The sequence below is a fragment of the Papaver somniferum genome, unplaced genomic scaffold, assembly GCF_003573695.1.
Source record: "Papaver somniferum cultivar HN1 unplaced genomic scaffold, ASM357369v1 unplaced-scaffold_115, whole genome shotgun sequence".
NCBI classification, from domain to species: Eukaryota; Viridiplantae; Streptophyta; class Magnoliopsida; order Ranunculales; family Papaveraceae; genus Papaver; species Papaver somniferum.
In genome coordinates this window covers 1897297-1919301 of record NW_020620492.1, presented here as the reverse complement: position 1 = coordinate 1919301, position 22005 = coordinate 1897297, and the positions used below count along the sequence as shown (strand labels likewise).

The 22005-nt window shown below is 36.6% G+C and overlaps 1 long non-coding RNA gene across 1 annotated transcript; it reads right to left on the bottom strand.

The window, feature by feature from the left end:
* Positions 1-1367: 1367 nt before the first annotated feature.
* LOC113329024 lies at positions 1368-16206 on the bottom strand. Its single transcript, XR_003349703.1, has 3 exons — positions 16027-16206; positions 2140-2579; positions 1368-2026 (listed from the first exon to the last, which is right to left on the bottom strand). It is a non-coding gene; the product is annotated as an uncharacterized LOC113329024 (long non-coding RNA).
* Positions 16207-22005: the final 5799 nt, after the last annotated feature.

Sequence of the window (22005 nt, the reverse complement as noted above, 5' to 3'; positions counted from 1 at the left end):
GAGTTTAGAAGCGCTAGAAATTTCAATGTTACACCAAGATGAGAATGGCACATTAGGTGTTCGATAAAAGTCCTAAATGGTTTTTTCTTCACCTCTTCAAGCTCAGTTTCTACCAGTTGAGCCTGTGTACAAGGTGGTTTGTGCTTGGTTAATGTCACAGGAGCTGCAGGGAGTTGTTGTAGGCTCTTGAGATGAAGCAAGAGAAAATGGCTGCGATGGTTGGTGATGAATTGGCATGGAACTGAAGTGTTGCTACAGAGTTCCATGGGTATTTGGTGAGTTAGATGAATGCTAGGACAGGTGACATGACAGTGTTGATGATGGAGAGTTTTACTGGTGGATGTTGCAGGTACAGTGAACCCAAGAACAAGGAGGAATCGGTGATGGATTACGGATGGGTATGATGCTGTTGAACTGGACATGGCGAGATTGCAAGCGAGATGAGTAACAGATGTGCTCGTAATGAAATTGAATTGGCACTGGAAATGGTATGAGGAGATGTATGTTTATGAGGTGAAATGGTGCAGCTGGTATTGTTGCCGCTGCAGTTTGGTGGTAGTTCTGATGTGTTCGCAGGCAGAGATTGCTGGAAATGAAGAAAGGAGGTTAAAAGGAGGTTAAGCTGTCCGTGGTCCTGGTGAAGCTGAGTATGCCAGATTACAGGGTGATGGCTGGAGTAAATGGAGTTGAGATGTTTAAGCAGAGATACAGCTGTGACTAAAGTGAAGAAAGGGCAAGAGAAGCTGAGGGTATATATGTCTTTTACTAAGTTGGATAAATGCCACCTATGCACTAACTGATGGCAACAGTTTTTTTGGATGGAAAAAGTCAAACGTGTGGCATTAAATAAACTCTGAAAAAAACGGTGGCATTTTCTTAAACTGCAAATTGGAAGTGTGGTACTTTATTAAAATCCCCAAATTATATTTGGCAAGCAGTATTCTAGGACATTTAGTTTCACCGGGTTTAGTTTGACCGAGATTATCTAGTGTTTTTTGGAAAAATGTGGACTGAATTTGCTTAAATATAGTTGAAGCGGATTAGATCTTGTTACTGTCAATTATTTATTTTAGTATACATGCTCTCTGTATCTTAGCAAAAACGATTTCGTTTGTGTTTTTAACAAGGAGAAACCAAAACTTGGAATGGATGGTGCGAAATATGCTGCTGTGCTACCAGGAACTGAAGATTAACCTGAAAGGTAGTTAGAACGGGAGAAAAACATCTTCAATGTGTTTAGTTCATCTCTTTTTCTTTTCTTTCTTTTTTCGGTAAACGCATATTAATATGTTGGTAGTGCTTGACTCAGGAACCAAATAATAATGAACGTAAAATATAGATGCTCCATGAAACATATTGCAACCCTTGTTGCAGACATCAAAAGTCAGTTTGCAATACATCATGCATTTCCTATATTCCAGGGAGCATGTTGGAATCAACTAAGGCTATCGACAGAGCGTTCTTGATTCGATCTAGCTTATTGTCTCGAAATTTTGAAAACTGCAGTTCCTGATACACTCGGGAAAGTTCATTAGATTTATCTAGAAGACGCGACTCAAGTTCAGAGGTTTTTTTTCTAGACTCACTGCACTCGAGAGAGGTGGATTGTAAATCCTTCTGACAAGAAAGGATGTCCTTCTTATTGCGAGATATTTCTTCCTTCTGGTCTTCCGCGGTATTCTTCAACTCGTGGACCTTGGTTCTGAGTGCCAGAATTTCTTTCCCCTTTTCAAGTTCACGATCGGTCCATGAAGTACTGTGAGAGCATGGGTTGTGCTCATCCTCTGCCTGTGACACCGTGTGAGAGCCACTACTCATGGCCTGATTTGTAAACGGATCTTCAAGGTGCAGAAACAGAGTCGGCGGCTTTCCTCTTTTTAGGTTTTCCTTGCATTGTTCAAGGATTCGCGGGGCCGAATTTGGAGGAACTGGAACAATATTGGAGGTGGACGACGGATCCATGCCTTTCTGGTTTTCGACAACTTCGGGAGCATTCAAGCATCGTCTCGAGTAAAATGAGAATTATCTGTATATATCAAGCAACAATTATCTGAGACAATGATAACCATTCCAACAAGTTGCACCGAATAGTGAGCTTGTCAAGATTTAGACAGCAAACTTCATCAAAGAAAAACATACCAGCAAGGGGTGAAAACGGGGAAGTTACGGCAGGCTGAAGAATATCAGCCTCACCAGCTCGATCACCCATGGGAAAGGGAATACCAGGCACTACAGTAGGAACCACCCTTCGGGGTTCGTCCTCAAGGGTTTCTCACTGATTCTGTAGCGGTTGGGGTTCTCATTCTCAACGTTCTCTCGGAGAGGAACAACGAAGTCACTAGGAGAATCATCAAAGCTTAGGTCGTCATATGTGTATTTTACCTTATTGTGAGCACGACTACTACGACGACATAAATCCATTCACATCTCCCCTGGCATTGCATCTATAGTACTTGAGGTTCAAAGCTTTGCTCGCAAGAGAACTTTTGGGACGACGATGGGAGAGGGCCGGCCCTGAGGCAAAGCACCCGGAAGTTGTGCTTTCGGCAGCAAAATATCGTTATTTTTGTCCGTTTTCACTGCAAAAGTCAACAATATTTTAGTTTGTATTTATGGCGTATCCAAAACTTTCGAAAAAGAGACGTGTTAGCACAAAAAAAATGCTAGTGAAGGGGCTGAATTTATTTGGCCCAACATAAGGACGTGATTATTCATCGTTAGGTTCACCAGAAATCAAGTTCTTTTTCATGTCTATTTTGACGTTTATAGATTGTCTAAACTAACATTTAACCAAGTGATTAAATTTTTATCCCGAAACATGATAAGAGGATCGATTGTAATCTAATGTGTTGTTTAAGCTTCACATTATTGATTTTTTTATGTGCATGGGGGATCATTTTGGAATATGACTTCGGGGCAATAAATTTTCAAGGCCGGCTGTGCTGCCAGGATAAGAATAGAATAACTCGTGAGTAATCTTTAGTTGTTTGAATGGTTTCTTTTATGCTTTTTATACGTAATTTGAAAACATAGTGATTTTTCTGCAGTTTATCGTGCAAAAAAGATTTAGATGGGCATTTCGAATTTGATTTATATAGCAGTGGGTCAAACTTGAATCATAATAATTAACTTTGAGTGAGCTAGAGCAGGAAACCAAGAAGAAGCAGAAGGACTTCTACTAAAGAATTGAAACACTACTTCAGCATACATGGAGAATGTGGGAACTTTATTGAGGCTCTAATGAAAAGAATATTTCGGTTGCCTGGTAAAGTATGGATATTTTGGAGGAGACAATCTAGGTTGTTTTTTTGTTCATAGAAACGGGAATGGGCTGGTTGATGCCTCAGTCAAGCAGGAAAAGTGTGATACTCGTAATCTTGATTGGTAAATAGTTCCCCGTCTTTGTATTAAGAAAAAACTATCGCAACCTTTACTTTTCTTGTACTTGTTACAGCTAACTCTTCGAGTTACTCATAAAGAAATAATAATAAAAAAAAAAACAAATTTGGAACTTGTATGGTTTATAGCTTCTCTAATGGTCATTTTGTGTGTTTCCTGTGTGACAAAACAAATAAGCCATCCTCAATCTATTTTCTATAAAATTAGGGAGAGAAAAAAAAAATGCATCTCCAATATTGCATGTAACCTCGGCGTACATGCATTTGGACCTGTCAGCTAATGTTTGCCATAATGTATGTTTATACCCCATAAAAGCGTCCACAGTGGTGCGACTAAAACCAAAGATCAAATACCATAAAAATGATCAAAATTTTGGTTTAGTCGGCGATGTGACGCTAGGGTGAAAGATCAAATTTGGTCGAGCGTAAATTTAATCACCGCATGAAAACGGACGGACATTTAAATTACGTTTGATTACAGGGGCGGATATTTATATTACGTTTGGGACGGGCGGATGTTAAATTAATGCCTCACGACATGCGTAATTATAAATTACGTTCCATATGAGACGGGTTTTTAATCTCCGCCTGATTAACAGGCGTAAACTCAAAGCTACGCCCGATGGAACGTACGTCAAAATTCCGCCCGTAACGGCATAAATATAAATTACGTTTAGATGTGAGTATAATAAATCTCCGCCTGTTGGTTTTGACGGGCGTATAATATGTTTCCGCCTGTCGGTTGGTGGACAGAACCAAATCCGCTTGCTATGGTTTTCTCGTAAAGTGTCCTATTAACAAGAAGCTGCAATAGGAGATTTCTAGTAATACGTTAATGAATTATAAAGCTTCGGCAATGAGAGAGAAAGACTCAAGTTCAATCTCTAGGATGTGAGTTACACTAGTTTCCACATTGAGGCTCGATAACTCACTTGATATCGATCCCATGTTTGTTTGTAACCCAGTACTACACGTGACACATATAGCACAAGGGCACTGCGCGCAATGGCATCTAGCAGGAATGCTGATCTGCATAAATATCATCATATGTTTGTTTACGTTTGGGACGGGCGGAATTTTGTTCTACGCATGGAAGGGGCGTAAAATTATTTTACGCCTGAGTCAGGCGTGCTTTAAGACTCCGCCTGTTGAGAAGCGGATTATAGGTTTACGCCCGGTGAAGCGTAAATTTTAGTTACGCCCGTCTCAAACGTAAACTTGTATTCCGCCCCAGCAACGAACGGATAAATAATTTACGCCCGTTAACAAACGTACTTCTTGTTTACGCCCAGAAACAAGCGGACTTTAATTTCCGCCCGACTATATTAGGATTTGGTATTTGATCGCGACCAAATATGGTCTGGGATTTGATCTTTGGATGGGATTTGATCTTTACTCCGTCCCACTGCGTTACGATCTCATCCCAAATTTTTGATTATACTCGCCCATTGTGGATGCTCTAAGTGAGTTGCTATGTTACCCTAGAATTTTTTTTTTTTACCGATGACGGCATTGGGGACAAATAGAAATTTGGCATTTGTCCTTCATTTCTTTACCTATTTTAACTAATTAAAGTCTTATTAACTATCAATGAATTTTCACACATGATAATGATAGTTTTCCAAGTTTTTATGTGCATGGGGCATCATTTTGGAATTTGACTTCGGGCCAACAAATTTTCAAGACCGGCTGTGATGGGAGTGCGTCAAAGACTTAAGCTGGAATTCCTTTGCGAAGCCTTTTGAGCTTTACCTCACTTTGCATGGGTCAGATTGACGGACGACCGAGATATTATCCCTGATTGGCTGGGTCTTAAAGATATAGGGCTTCTCCTCGTGCTAGAAGAAGACGACTCCTCACACCAGTGGATTTGTAATTGGGCCGACCAACCGGAGGGCCCGAAGAAAGGGAGTCCCTCTTTTATGACCGCTTTTTTTTGTAAAATGAAGCCTCACACAAATGTGTAATTTGATAAAATGAAGCCTAGTTATCAAGCTTTCTCGACAACTATTAAAACTCGTTTTACTCTCCCTTCTTTCTCTGAGTTGAAGCCGTTACTTCTCGACCATGAAATCCTCCTTACTCAATACAATCAACCCATACCAGATTCCACTCCTTCCACTTCCTTTTACGGTTCTATTTTTTCTTCCTCTTTTTCCTCAAACTTTCCCCCTTCTCGGTTTTCCAACAACTCAAGACGTGGTGGTAATAACAACTACAGAGGTGGTCGTGGTGGTAACAATGGTCGTGGTTATCGTGGTCGTGGTCGTGGTCTTGGTAATGGTGGTCGGGGACGTGGTAGTTACTTCTCTTATCCAACCTCTTTTTTGTTAACCAATCTCCAGAACAGCACCAGTCGATACTTGGTGCTCCTCCTACGAACTTTTCAGGCGGCAAACAACCTTGTCAAAAATGCGATTCCAAAGCGCATACGGCATTGAATTGTGCAAAAAAATTAAATCATTCGTTTCAGGCTCGTGACCTTCCCCAGTCGTTTGCTGCAATAAAACTTCAATCTACTCCCTTTGATCAACATTGGTATGCTGATACAGGTGTTACAAACCACATGACGGCCGATGTTAACCTGCTCATTGCACCGGTTACATACTCTGGTTCCAATCATGTTATGGTTGGTAATGGTAATCTTCTGCCCATTACTTCTACATGCACAGCTTTAATCAAAACACCACATAGTTCTATCTCCTTAAATCGAATTTTCGATGTACCGTTAATTGCGAAAAAATCATATTTTTGTATCTCAGTTAACTCGAGATTATAATGTTTCTGTGTGTTTTGATCGATTCGGTTTCTCTGTTAAGGATCGACAAACGGGGAAACTCCTACTCAGCGGACCCAGTGATGGTGGTCTTTATTCCATTCGCCATACCACTTCTTCCACATCTCCTCCATCAGTTTTTGCTCATATTCATATTGCAACTCTTTCCTCCTCTCAGTTGTGGCATCTACGTCTTGGTCATCTTCACAATCGAAGTCTCTCTAGTTTAGCTGCTCAGAAATTAGTTTCTATTCCTTCTGTCATAAGGCATACTTTATGTAACAGTTGTGTTTGTGCCAAGCATCATAGGCTACCTTTTTATTTATCAAATTCATTTAGTGATGGTATACTCTTTAAGGTTCATAGTGACTTATGGGGTCCCTCTCCAGTTATCTTTAATTCTGGATTTCGCTATTTTCTTCTTATTGTGGATGATTTTTCCAGATTTACATGGATATATTTTTTGCACAATAAATCCTAAGTTTTCAACTGTGGTAAGGCTTTTAAAGCTCAATAAAATCGTTTTTCCACAAGTTTAAAGATTTTTCAGAGTGATGGTGGTGGAGAATATATCTCTCATCCTTTGCGAGATTTTTTCGCTTCTCATGGTGTTTTACATCAATTTTATTGTCCTCACACTCCATAACAAAATGGTGTGTCTGAACGCAAGATTCGTCACATTTTTGAAACAAGACTTGCTCTTCTTCATCACAGTCATATGCCTAAGTCTTATTGTCTAGAGGCTTTTGCAACTGCAGTCTATCTTATCAATCGTATTCCTTCTTCTGTTATGGGTGGTTACTCTCCTTATTTAAAGTTATACAATCATCAACCTGATTAAAACTTCCTCCATGTGTTTGGTTATTTAAGTTACCCTCACTTGGTTCCATATAACAAAAAAAAAATGGAGTTTAAAACCATGTCGTGTGTTTTTCTTGGTTATTCTGACCAACACAAGGGTTACAAGTGCTTTGATTTAGAAGGTAAAAGTGTTTATACCTCTCGCCATGTTCTTTTTGACGAGTCATCTTTTCCGTTTTTTGTTACCAATCTATCTGTTCCTTCTGAGACTACTTCTCTTCTTCGTACTTGGTTTGTTTTTCCTTTAGTCACTTTATCGTCTTCATCTTATTCTTCATTATCACCTATTCCATCGAGCTCTCCTTCCATATTATCCAATACCACATCATCAAGTACTGATTCCTCGCCTTCTCCATATTCTCCATTGTTTCTATCTGCTTCCCAATCATCCTCTTCATCTCCTTTATCTCCACCTTTTACATCGGCATCTACTACTTAATCATCAACTCTTTCCCATTTTCTAGATCCCTTTGTTTCTGTTGTTCATGTTGTTCCTACTATTTCTAATGAGGGTCCTACTTCTCATCCCATGACCGCTCGTTTACGTGATGGTATTCGCAAACAACTTGCTCGAATGAATCTCATTGTTGTTACCAAGCATCCCATTGCTTCATATTTTATTTCTTCAATGAAATATACTTTTGTTGAACCAAGGTCTTATACTAAATCTTGAAAAATTCCTCAGTGGCAGGATTTCATGGTAGATGAATCTCATGCTCTAAGAAGTAATGACACTTGGTCATATGTTCTTTGACAGCCTTATATGAATGTTATCGGCTGTAAATGGGTCTATAGGGTTAAGAGAAAGTCAGATGGCACCATTGATCATTTCAAGTCTCCTTTATCTACACTCAATAATTTTTAATTGATTATGAAGAAACCTTTAGTCTGGTTATCAAACCCGTTACTATTCGATTGGTTTTAAGCATTGATGTTTCTTGCTCTTGGCCTATTACAGTTGGACGTTAAAAATGATTTTTTTCATGGTTTTCAGGATCAAGAAGTTTACATGTCTCAGCCTCCAGGTTTTTTTGACAAAATATATCCAAACCATGTTTGTAAACTAAATAAAGCCATATATGGGCTAAAACAAGCTCCCGAGTCTTGGTTTCAGCGGTTCACGTGTTACCTTTCAGAATTGGGTTTATTACTTCTAAATTTGATGCTTCTCTAATCGTTCGAAAATCTTATACTGTTGTTATGATACTTCTATTATATGTGGACGATATTGTTAAGCCGGGTCTGACCATGGTTATTTCTCTCATCTGTTAGCAGCTCTAAAACAACAGTTTTCTATGACAAACTTGGGTGATTTACACTTTTTTCTTAGAATTGAGGCACACAAGTATTCTTCAGGTCTTCATTTATATCTCAAACACGTTATACTCTTGATATTCTTCAGCGTGTTGATTTATTAACTGCGAAACCAATTTCTACTTCTGTTGCCACCGGTTCAAAGATGTCAGCTCATGAGGGTACTTTATTTCATGATGCTACTTTATATCGCAGTTTAGTGGGTGTATTATAGTATTTAACAATGACTAGGCCGGGTATTTCTTATGTTGTTAATCAAGTTCGTCAATTTATGCATGCTCCTACTGACATTCATTTCTAGCGGTCAAGAGAATCCTTCGTTATCTCAAAGGCATATTAGGTCGAGGTTTATTTTTTAATCCATCATCATCCTTTCCTCCTCGTAGCTGGTTACATGAAAATCCAATAAGATTAATTATGAGTAAAAATCAGTATCAAGCCAATACTCATCCGTGAAAAAGCCACAACAAGTCAAGTTGAATATAACTTCAAATCTGAGTAATGGGAGGACAAGAAGATCATGGTTCTATATCGTTTTTCGACTACCGAATTCAGATTTTGGAACACAATTACACGAAGCAAGCGCAATCCCAGAGATTTGTGTACCTTAAGATAGAGGCAGAACATCAGTGTGATAGTTCACGTTATAATAACGTCGTTATTTTGGATGGATGGAAAAATCCTTATCAAAGACCAAGAAATTTGGGGTCAAAATCGTTTACTGTTGACACCAAGTGAGAAGACGGAACCCAAATTTTAGGGGTTCCACTTTTAGGTACCTCACTCTCACCTCATACACAGATCAATGCGGACGAGGAACAAGAAGCATACCGAGATTTAAGAACGATAAATGTTTGTGAAAGTTATTAAATGGACATGTATTGGCGGAGTCCAATAAGAAAGAGATCGAGTTATTTCCTGTGCATCCGTATACAAACAAACTTGTTCTAAGGCATACTGAATTTTTCCGAAACATACTGAATAATGTAAAAATAGGGTCACTAAACAAAGAACAGCATCCCCATTATCTATCCTTTTTGATAATGACATAACTACTCTTATTTAACTAGTGTTAATAATTATGATTAATTAATAATTTTAATGATTGACTAAGTTAAGTTGTGAGTGTTATATTAATTGAAAAAGGTCTGATTTTTTAGTGAATGGGGTTTCTGAGAGAGAGGAAGAAGAAGATAAAAAGAACAAACAAACAAAAAAAACTAGGGTTTTTGAGGTTTGTGAGATTTTTGTGAAATGGATGATCCGTGAGAATCTTAATTTCGTAAAGACGATATAATACACATCAACTACAACAATGATCCGTATTTGGCCGACTTTTTGGATTATGAGAATGACTTTGCTCAAACTTTAACACGACCTCAAGCTAAAACTCAAGATGATAGTTTTTATGAGCCAAATCCAGAGGACAAATACATTAATGAAGAACCTTATGCTAGTAATACACAAGTATACTCGTATACGACATCTAATCTCTTTTTTTTAAGCTTCAATTCTTTAAGAAATTGAATTTTTACAAACTTTTTTGAAGTTATGTACTGGGTTCGGCTGAAATATAAGCACCGAACTTTGCAACATGGAAGAACAGTCCGGCTTGTTCGATCTCTTTCATTTGATATTCGAACCTATTGTTTCTTGTGTTTCTTTTTTTCGAGTTACAGTGTCATGTTCCGCTAAAATTATGTCAGCCGAACATTACACTATAATTTCAATGTCTACTCAATTCCAAAGTTCGGTCTAAGTGTACACTATCGAATTAGCTGAACTTCTAAAAGCTTAAGGTTTGGGTTTTGTTTCAAATTTTCAAATTAGCCGAACAATAATTTACTCTGAGAATTTCCCAGGTTCGGCTCTTTTTTGAAATTTTCAGAACTTCTAGTTAGTTTATTTGTTTGAGTTATCTAACCACGTTGTATTCTTGCAAATCATGATTGCTGAACCTCAACTAATGCATGATCAACCTTCAGTTGTTAACACTAGTTTCGAAGACAATCAAGATCACTTCGAAAATGACTTGGTAGGTAACAAATTGAGTGATGTATTACTTTATAAGTTAAAAGTATATATCCAAAATGTTTGCCAAGTATATATGTGACCTTGTATTCCTGTAGAGATGGGGAAGTAAAGCGAAAGGAAATACTTGGGGTTATGAACATGGATTGCTAATAAATTGTGTACTAGTGACTGGGAAACAAAGACGATAAAACCGGGTTGAAATGTCTTGTGAGATAAGTGACAAAGACGTTGATAAGCATAAAAAGGGTTCTGTGTATGTTGGGAACACGAGTAGAAAGAACAAGACCAAGACGAAGAAATTAGAATGTCCTTTCAAGATCGTTTTTAACTACATAGAAGAGAACAAAGATGAAAAATATTGGACTATGAATAAAAAGATGTATTGTCGTCATAACCACTCACGTGCACTTGATCTTCATGCACTTGAAAGAGTTGCAAGAATCAAAGACCATGAATACTTGGAAATAAGTAAGATGTCTAAAACACATATGTCACCGATTAAAATCCTAAGCAAATTGAAGGCGAATGACCCTAAAAAAAATGGACTCTACGAAATATCTATAACGCTAAAGTTACTTTGAGGAAGAAAGAATTACAATCTATGGTAGTGATGCAACAATTGATGTAGTTGGTGGGGAATAACAACTACATGGTCCAAAAGGAATTGGATGACTTCGGACAACTCACACATCTATTTCTTGCTCAATCGGATTGCGTTAAATTAGCTCAATGTTTTCCGCAAGTGCTTATAATGGATTGCACCTGTAAGAAAAATAAATATGAGATGCCATTATTGAACATAGTTTGGCATACCTCAACCAAATAACCATTCACCGTGGCCTTTTGTTTCTTAAGAAACAAGTTGAAAGAGAGTTATGTTTAGGCATTAGAGCAAAGTAAGTTATTGTTTCGGGAGGATGCGCTACCTAAGGTGATTGTAACCGACAAAGAATCCTCTTTGATGTATGCCATTCATAAGGTATTTCGAGACGCCCATAATTTTCTTTGTACCGTTCATACAGGGAACAACGTGAGGGGAAAATGTCAACCAATAATTCAACCGATTAAGATGAAAGACATGAAGGATAGTAAGTCACTACTAGATGGAATACGAAAAAATAAAAATGATATACTTATGACATATTATGATAAGAATGAAAGGTTGTGGGCTTATTTCGCACGTGAATGGGAGGCTTTGACGTGGTCAATCACGGAAGATGATTATCGGGTAAAACTTGAGGAACTTATTACGCATTGGGTCACCGAGTATCCAAGTTTCATTGCTATGTGCTTATCGAATATTTGGATCCTCACAAATAAAGGTTTGTGGATTGTTATATAAATCAATGCAAACATTTCGACAACCAACCTACAAGTATGGTAGATTCGACTCATCGTCGATATGAAGAAGAACCTTTTTGGGCTAGTTGACTCGGTTGTCACGGTGTTTGAGGCAACGGAATAGTATTTTCAAAAGGATATCGCAATAATTAAATTGGAACTTGAATATTGTTCATTGTTCAAGTATAAAAACTATGGGGACGATCCTTGGATAAGGGGATTAACTTACCGGGTATCCCATTTTTGTATTGACAAAATTATGCTTGAAGTAAAATTGATGAAAGCTTGGAACCCGAATGAACCTCATGATGTATGTATTTGTAAAATGAAAGAATCCATGGGACTTTCGTGTAGTCACCAAATAGATCGGAATGTGGATGGTATTATACCTTTCGAGCATATGGATAGTTTTTTGAAGCAATTGAGTTTTGAACCTCTCCCCAGTGATGATCCTGATGAGGAGATTTAGAATACTCCTTATGGGAAATGATTAGCTGAGAAATACCGAAGTGCATACCGGGGTCAAAAGAAAATAATTTACCACAACTTGAGAACAATCCTCTATCCTTTAATTGAGGAGAATCTTTTGGAATCGGAAAAGGACGAGGGGAAGGTAGAAAAGTACCAAATTGAATTGAAAAAAAGAAGAAAGTAAAAAACAAGTTGTTGGCTGCCAAAAGTGAACTGTCGGGAGTTGAGTATCATGGTGCAAAGTACAAAGCGGAAAAGATGGAAATCGAGAAATCAATAAAGTTGGAAGAAGATAATGTTTGAAGGAAACGTAGTCGTCCGAGTAAATATAAGGGAGAAAAAAGTAACCAAATGATACCCCAAGAGACGTTAAACTCAAAGGGAAGATGTTCCCTTCGCAAGGAATGGGGTAACAAATCAAGACGAAGGAAAAAAAACATATATGCGGTGGGAAAAATGAAAGGACCTAAAAAGGATAAGGATGGTAAGTACTTGCATCATACCAATATGATATATGACAATTACATAGAGGAACTACCAGAAATTATTCGTGACTACATTATGACCATGGACGACGTCGAAGGGGATGAAAATTGCGGTTATCATGTCACGACAGAGCGACTAGGACCTTTTCAAGAAGCGAAGAACTCGAAGTGGCAAGGAGACGAAATCAAGTATATAAAGAATCAGTTGGTACAAAGGTTACGCCGAAACAAGAACTTTTACAAAGCAATGATGAGAGGGGGTCCAAGAGGAGACGAAGGGGTGGTATCGGAGTATGTTGACTTCGAACGACGTTTACATGGGGGATTCCGTCATCAAAAAAGACGATTGGAGGCACATGCCGATTTGTGGGTTTTTGATAGTGGAGAGTTTAAATTGCTTGGTTCACTGTTTCGGGACCTTTGGTAATAGTGTTACTTATGCGACGGCAACAAAAACTAACCATGAAGGTCTAAAAGATAGAAGACTTTTTCTTGCGTTTGTTCAAATATTTCATTTTATCAGCCTCAAGCTTAAGCCCGGTTTCCCATTACCTCCTTTGAGTTGTGAAGCCTTTTTAGAAGAGATTCCGTTATAATTATTCAATGGATTGGTGTGCAAACTAAACGACCAAAATGGTCCTTTGGAAAGCTTCTTACATCTCTCTTATGAAAGATCAAGTAATTGTAATGATGGATGAAGAGATAAGTGAAGATGAAAAGGACGAAATAAATGAATCCGCGCTAAGATTAGGAATTCCATATAACATAATATAATATTTTTTTGAAATTGTCATAAAGGATCAGTTTTAATAGAAATTTTTTTATCAGGTACATAGGAGAAAAAATAACTCGCTTAAGATTAAGACTATCTCTTAACTAGGCCCACGGTACTAATATTAAGTTGTTAGAGGTCGCCCAAGGCTTATAAACTGGGGATCCCAAATTGCACATTATACAATGGAATTTAGTAGATTATGCATTCCTCACGACAAGTTATACCTAAATATGGCAATTAATAAATCCCGGAGTGCAAATTAATAGATCCCGGAGTGCAAATTTCTGTTAGTTTAGTGAAACATTAATTTCTCTATAGATTAATAAGTTGTTAGTGTATTAGGGAGAGATCCAAAAATAATAATATTCTCATTGTCAGGTCCACAATTAATTTTGGGTACCGTGACATCCATAATTATATGAAATTATTAAAAATGTCTGCGTGACAGATTATGCATGTTATTTTTTCAGGGATAACTCGTTATGCATCCTAATTTTTCAGGGGTATAATTGGCAAAACAACTTGGATATAACATATCTAAAAAACCGTGCCTTGAAATTTAACAAATTTTATATCGTCGGAAAGCTTTTAAAGAGAGCCACGCAACGAGCACAAACAACAATATCAAATTTTTGTTTTTCACGAAAAAATCGGAGGCCACCAAAAAAGATGCATAACACATTCTGCAGACGCATAACGAATTATGTAACCATTTTATCCACTGCATAACAAATTATGCATTTGGATAACAAAGTTATGCATCTATAACAAGTTATGTAACCATTGTTTTGGTTGATTTTAGTGCGTACATAAAAAAAATTGATGCATAATGCAGTATGCATCCATATTTACGGATGCATATCAAGTTATGCATCTATTTTCTCGATGCATAAAAAATTGTGCAACAATTTCCTCGACGCAATGCATTGTGCGGTCATATTTTCGGATGCATAACAGGTTATGCACCCATTTTCACGACTGCATAACATGTAATGTAGATATTATTATAGGTGCATGATAAGTTATGCAACCCTTTTTTTGTTGATCTCAATACCAATAAAAAAGTAGATGCATAACGTGTTACGCAACCATTCTCTGTATTGCATAACAAGTTATGCAAACAAAAAAAGACTGCATAACTTATCATACACCTAAAATAACAACTGCATAACGTGTTATGGAATCATTTTCGAGACGTCACAACAGGTTATATATCGATTTCGATGAGTACACATGCAGTAACATATGGTAGGGTTGTCAATGGGTACCCATTACCCGGACCCGGTATATTTGGGTCCGGTTTTGGGTCCTAAAGTTGGACCCATTAGCTACTTAGGACCCGGCGGGTAGTTACCCGATTGGACCCGAATTTAAACGGGTCCAAACGGGTAATACCCGTTGGGTACCCGTTTATTCATTCTTTTATTCATGTTTTTAGCAAAATTACAAGTATTTTTGCTAGTTTTAGCTTTGATATTTTACTCATTTAAATTTTTTCTCTTACATTTAACCTTTATTAGTACATTAATAAGAAATAATAATAAATTTTTATAAAAATTACTTAAATCCAAGCCAAAAAGAGAAATATATTAAGTTTTTGAGGTTTTTTAAATAGTTTTATTAAGACCCAATGGGTACCCGGAACCGACGGGTTCCCGAATATTTAAACGGGTCCAGTTCTGGGTCCACAAGTTTAGGAACCGGACCCGGAACCGTTAGAAACCAGACCCGACCATTATAAGTAGGGTCCAGGTCTAGTGATACCCGGGAGAATCCGGACCCGTTGACACCCCTAACATATGGCCACCTGCTTGGCTCTACGGGTATGGCCAGGGGATAAAACACGTGAAGAGGCTAAGAGTCATAAGTGGGACGTGGCTGTTTGTGCACCATATTTCTTGGTGACATTCTTAAGCATCTTCTCTTCTTTGTCAAAGAAACGAAATTATCATTTCCTTATTTGAGGCAGCAGCAGCAGCTGGTGGCGTTTCTATCTCATGGTACAAAAAGGTGATGGTGAAAGTAATTGATGTCTGAAGAAATGGGCTATTGTAGTGGTGGTTACTGCGCTACATTCGATGATCTCGTCTACATCAAATAGAATTTGGGGATTTTGAAATTAAATGAAGAACAGATGTTGATACTGTAAAACAGATGAAAGAAAAGTTTATTTTTGTTGATATTTTGGGTTAAATTGTGAAAGGAAGATCAAGGGGCTCTGAGGCATGAAAACAAATGGGTTCGATATTGAGGAGAGCTCTCTACATCAACAACATCAATGGGTTTGTGAGTCATCTTGGTCTGAATTTTGCCAGAAAATCAAATTTACGCCTGAATTTGCTTATGTTTATACAAATGACGATAGATGGGGATCGATTGTCTTTGATGTCGAAAGTCAAATCTTAGGGTTACTTCAAAATCAAATCTTTTCTTCGTGGGTATCTTAAAAATCAAATCTTTATAGGATCCATAAGACATAAACAATCTAAATAGATTTCAATTCCAAAATTCTGAAAATAAAAAGCCGACCAGATTATAACGAGATTCATAAATGGAGATAGGTAAACATACCATCACTGATTGGGGAAGGAGCAGGAGGAGGTGTTTGAGTTGGGAGGAAGAAGAAGACGAATCGAAGATGTAGTTTCTCAAATTTTATGAATCTCTCCCCTTTTCTGAATTTTAGGTATAGTGGAGAGGAAGAAGAAAAGAAATAGAAGATGAAGAAGAAAAATAGAAAAAAGACAGAAACAGAATTCTATAAATTTGGGTTTGAGAATAATTTTTCTCCAAAAAATGGGGACACGTCTATAATTTTCTGAGCGTGGGTTTCACAGTAGAAAAATCCGGAAGAATGGATCTCCCAGTAATTTTCACATCTAAATATAGAGAATTTAGAGTCAGACAGAAAAAAATAACTCACTTAAGATTAGTCCGTAAACACAAGAATCTCCATCCTGTGGACATTTATTGTTAATCAACCAGATGGACGGTTAAGATTCATCCTATACATCAATCCGCTAAGGAAGAGATACACCCAAGTCACGTGTATAGAGTTTTGGTTTCCCGCCGCTTATATACTCGCAGTCCACCTAACTCACACTAACAAACAAAAAATACTCCTCCTCTCTCTTTCCTCCTCCTCCTCCCCTTCTCTCTTTTCCTTTCTCTAAACAAAACCCTAAAAATTTGCTAATGGCGTCGCCGGTGAAAACTTGTGGTAGCATACCTGATGAAATAGTTACCGATTATGAGAATGGACAGTACAAGAACGCTATAAAAAAACCCTTCAATTACAACCTAAACATCCTAAATCTGCTTACATTCCGGTGAGTTTCTTTTTTTTTCTTAGTAATCTATAGGAATTCATCAAGAATCGGTTTGTTTGTTTGTAGTATTGTGTAAATCGGTTTGGATTTGAGTTGATCAAGAATCGGATTATGTTGTTGTTGCCTTGTTGGTGGAGTTTTAGGGAATCTTGATTTAGGAATTCGTCTTTGATTCCTTGCGACCTAATTTTTGGTTTTTGTTGGTGGTGGAGTTTGAGAAAGGTTCTCTAATTGATTTAATTGAGAGTCGGATTAGGCTGATTAAGAATCGGATTAGGATAGTTTGGAATCGGATTAAGCTGATGAAGGTGGAGTTTGAGAAAGATTTTTTACTGTTAGAATACGGGCATCCAACTCAAAACCAATTGGCTATGAGTGGAGAGGCTCTAATAGATTATAAGCTGCAGGATCTTAAATAATCCAACCATGTGAGACTAATAATCTCAACACGCCCCCTCACGTGTAGCGTCGACGGGTTTTACAAACACGTGGACAATTAAATCGGGTGACATGGAATAAAGGTGCGGTCAACTGACTCGATACAAATAGCCTGCTCTGATACCATGTTAGAATACGGGCATCCAACTCAAAACCAATTGGCTATGAGTGGAGAGGCCCTAACAGATTATAAATTGCAGGATCTTAAATAACCCAACCATGTGAGACTAATAATCTCAACATTTACCATTACCGATGTATAATGTAGATAGAATCGGATTATGATAATATAGAAGCAACTGTTTCAGTAGTGTGGTAGTGGAGATGGTGGTAGTAGCAGTGTTATGATAGTAGTGAGATTTTGAGATAATCAAGAACTGGAATAAGCTATTGTGGTTTAGATTTAAGGAATTTTGCTATGAATTTTGTGAATCTAAGTTAGTCAAGAATTTGATTAAGTTTCTCAAGATTCAGATTAAGTTGCTGTTGTTTTAATTTAGGAAATCTTGCTATCAATTTAGTAGAAGCAACTGTTTCAGTAGTTTTTTCTTTTCATTGGATTTCTGATTTCCTGCATCTTACTGTATTGTCACTTCATGGGTCAGTTCCATGTAATTTTTACCTTACTGTTTCAAGAACCGGTCATATGAAAGTAACTTCTGTGTTTCTTTAGATCTATCTACGAAATTTATCTTGAAGACAAAACTTGCTTTGCTTTGACTTTGATAAGTTTAACTGGTTCTTGTTTTAATCAATTTCTTCCATGTAATCTATGTATCTGTTCTTTAGAGAATTGGAGACAATCTTCACCTTTCTGTAAATTGTCTTTCATTTTAGGCATTGAAGGCTCTTGTAGGGGAGAAAATGGGAAAACATGAAGAAGCATTACAGTGGTGCTTAGAAGCCAGAGAAAAGTTGTTGAAAGACCTACCAGCTCTCACCGACGATAAGATGGTCAGTGCTGTACATGCTGTTTGTCAAAAACTTGGTCGAAGTAAGTAAATGTTCTTTAAGTTCTAGGATGTCTTGTTCTAGTAGTCTCTAAATCAACTTCTCCTTAAAGAAGCATAAAAAATCGTGCTATTATTTATTATTTTCGTTGAGATTAGGCATTTTTTGTGCTAAAGATACTCATTCAACAGCTACACCGCTCGGCCCACAGCCTGTGCTACTTGTGAAAATGGATATTTTTAATTTTTTGTTCGTTCTTGATAAATATTGCAGCGGATATAGCGATTAGTTGTTATGAAGAAACAAATGATGATGAAAAATAAGTATCCTTGCTCTAACGGAGTATGGTGACAAGTAACCAATGATGATATTGTTGATGAAGATTATTATGATGTTAGTATTATTAATATATCAATTAAGAGAGTGTTGAAGGTTATCTTGTACTACCTCTATCCCACCAAATATGAACTTTTCATTTTAAATTTGTGTCCCTCTAAGGTTAACTCTTATAGATAAAAAAAATGCCATATTACCGTTTTGACATATGTATTATTTTTTTTAAATCTTAGTATAAAAAATATGTATAATTTGATAGCCATGTTTATAATATTCGTTAAGTATGTGTTTTTAAATTCTTTCCGACGATTGATATATGTCATTTCTGAATTTTACTTTTTTGTAATCCATGAGGATATAATTGGAAACAATACTGAAATCCTTCCCCATCTTTGCTTTAAGAATTGTGCAAACTTGAAATAAGTCATATTTGATGGGACAGAGGGAGTATATATTAATATTGTTGTATATACATTAGTTTATCTTAGTTGTATTAAACTAAAGTGATACTCACTATCAATTCAAGGGAGTGTAATGCAGCGGAAACGTATGATTTGAATCAAAAATACAAACAATAATAAAAAATAGTGTGAGATCAATAGATTCACAGAAGCAATAACAAAGTAAAGATTACTGAATAAGAAAATAAGTTTGATATTAATCAAATAATAATATTGGTCGTAAAATTCTATTAGCTTTCTCGACAATACTTTTTGTTTTTTGTTTTTTTTTTGTTTCATTGGTCAATCAACAAATTTCAGTTTGTTCAAATCAAAATAGTGTTTAGATGTTCATTTACAAGATTAACAAAAACATCAACATACATAAATAATATCAAGATAATCAAAACCCCAATACAAATAAAGATATCAACTACAAGTAGATCGCGAAGAGAAAGAGCAATAAACCGCAGAGATACCCATTTTTTGATTATGTATAAGGGAGAGATGATGGTATATTCCGAAAATAATTCCGACCATTTGATTTGATTGTATTCTTCCTTGAAAAGAGATGCTCCTGAAAGGAAGAAGTATTTTGCCCATAAACTTATAGACCGAATCGTTGATGTTTTTGAATCAAGAGTAGCAAGCCACGAACCAGCCATCAAAGATCGAAGAACTCGCCCCACAACGATGAAAAACATTATAACTAGGAAAGTTTTGTCGGCAATACTAGGCCTTCTTATATTGACTTCAATATTTACTAAAAGCATTGTAACTAAAAAAAAAATCAAAATAAACAAGGAAATAAACTAATAATACTAGGAAAAGGAAGTCCTTAATTAACAAATAAACAGAACTAGGAAAAGGAAAACCTAATAATAAGTTATAATACGAAATAAAGATTTTATGAGTATGATGTCCTACATCAGGGCCCCTTATTGAAAAGAACTCGACCTCGAGTTTAATTTAGAGAGACAAATGCCCTTGTAAGGATCATAGGGTCGGAAATAACGACGAAGACCGTCATCGATCAGATACCTTGAGTTTGGTATAAAGATAAACACCATTGCCACCAGGGTCATAAGGTCGAGAACGACGACGAAGGTCATTATTTAGCATATATTTCGCATTAAAAGCTTTCTGGAAACTTTTGTAGGAAAGCACTTGTATCCTCCAAGATGTTAACACTAGACTATGCATGTTTCCGAATAGTCACTCCAATATCCTTCACCCGCTTGAAAAACTTCAAACCAACATCAAAATAGTGGGCATAAGATAGACTATGTCCTCCCTTTTTTTTAACAACTCTCCATAAAATTCGGCAAGTATTGCAAGCATCCATTCCAATGAACAATATACTCTGAATGCTACAACTTCAATTGTTTAGGCCATAAAATAGGAAAATCCAAAAACTTAAAATAGCAAATGATGTTATGAGAGTTTGATCGTGGCATAACAAAATCGATATTAAGAGTATAAACATCAATAATTTCAAAATGTTGAGGTGGACTCTTAACGAGTACACACATTTTTAAAAATAAAGGCAGATGTAATTTGTTATACTATGTATACTGCAAACAATTTTCCAAACATAGATTGAAACATATCAAAAGGAAAATCAAATGGGATAGTCTGTTAGACATAGATAGGTAACAAAAGTATTCACTGATGTTGAATCAACTCTTAGGATGTAAAGGACGTCATCCAAGGGGCTCAAATGCGCAGAATTTTGCGAGGTTCAAGGGACATAAGAAACGTGACTGCAGCTGAATTGCTTGGAGGGTTAATTCGTTCTCAACTATTTTCCAGTATGAAGTCTGATTGCTGTCTAGTGTCCGTAGCGGTTTGATACAATGTGGTGTTCAAAGTTGGACGAGGTCTCAGGGTTTTTGTGTAGATGCAATTTTCCTCGTTAACAAAATTTCAGGTGTCTTGTATTTTCCTTTTCCGCATTATATTGTTTATCTTTATAGTAGGAATAGTACAAGTACGGATCAATATAAATAGCTTAAGTCCTTATTATTTGAGATAAAAAACAAGACTAGTTCTTGTTTAATTCATATTTTGAAAGATAGGTTACAAGTTTCATACTTGTTTGAATTTGGATCCTCTTAATTCGAATACGACTAGATTGATTTTGGATATTGAGATCGTTCAAGAACTCTTATACACAATCGTACAAAGACCTTTGGTTTATACATTTTGATTTTGGAAGAGAAATAGAGAAACTCTATATACAATCTTCTTCGAGGGTCTTTGCTTTGACCTACATTTGATCGTACTATGTTTTGTCCATACATGTTTCCAAGTGAAAAGTTGATGGTGTATTTGGTACCCTCTCCTTTCCATAATCTACATATTATGTAACTCGTATCTAATGAATAAAAACCCTTATTCTCTTTTCTTTCGTATCTCGGAAAAAAAATCCTAGTTGCATAGTTCCTCAACATTAGAATACTGCAACACTTTTCTAATAATATATCATCCAAGAGATATTAGTCTAAGTAGATGCAATTGATGGATTGACATTGCTAATCCCGAATGATGACATTCATCCCAACCGATTTACTCATCTCAATAACAATCAGCCGGCTACTTTTCTAGTAAAAATGAACAACCAACTAATTATCAAACTTAATACATCCTAATTACGATTTATCCATATTGTTGTTCTCAAATCGATATTTCATCTATACAAAAGTGACATACAAAAAAGGTACCCAACTGGCGGTGACGAAGGGAAGGGGTGTATATGTGGTCACTTGCACCGATTGCATTCTAAGTTTTAGACAAAAAAGTGTATGGGTTTTTTTATTCTTTTTTAGCTGGTGGGTGTAAAAAATTATAGTAAAACTATTAAAGTGTAATATATCGGCTATTAACATCAATATGCACTTAGCTGAAATTGACATATTCCGGATGAGTTAATTAAAGACTTTTACTAATCCTTAATCTATTCAACAATCTTTAGATTGCTGTAGATAAAAGTTAATTAGACGAATTGATTTGTTGTCCTGGAATTCCATTGCATAAATTAGGATGTTTATATTTTT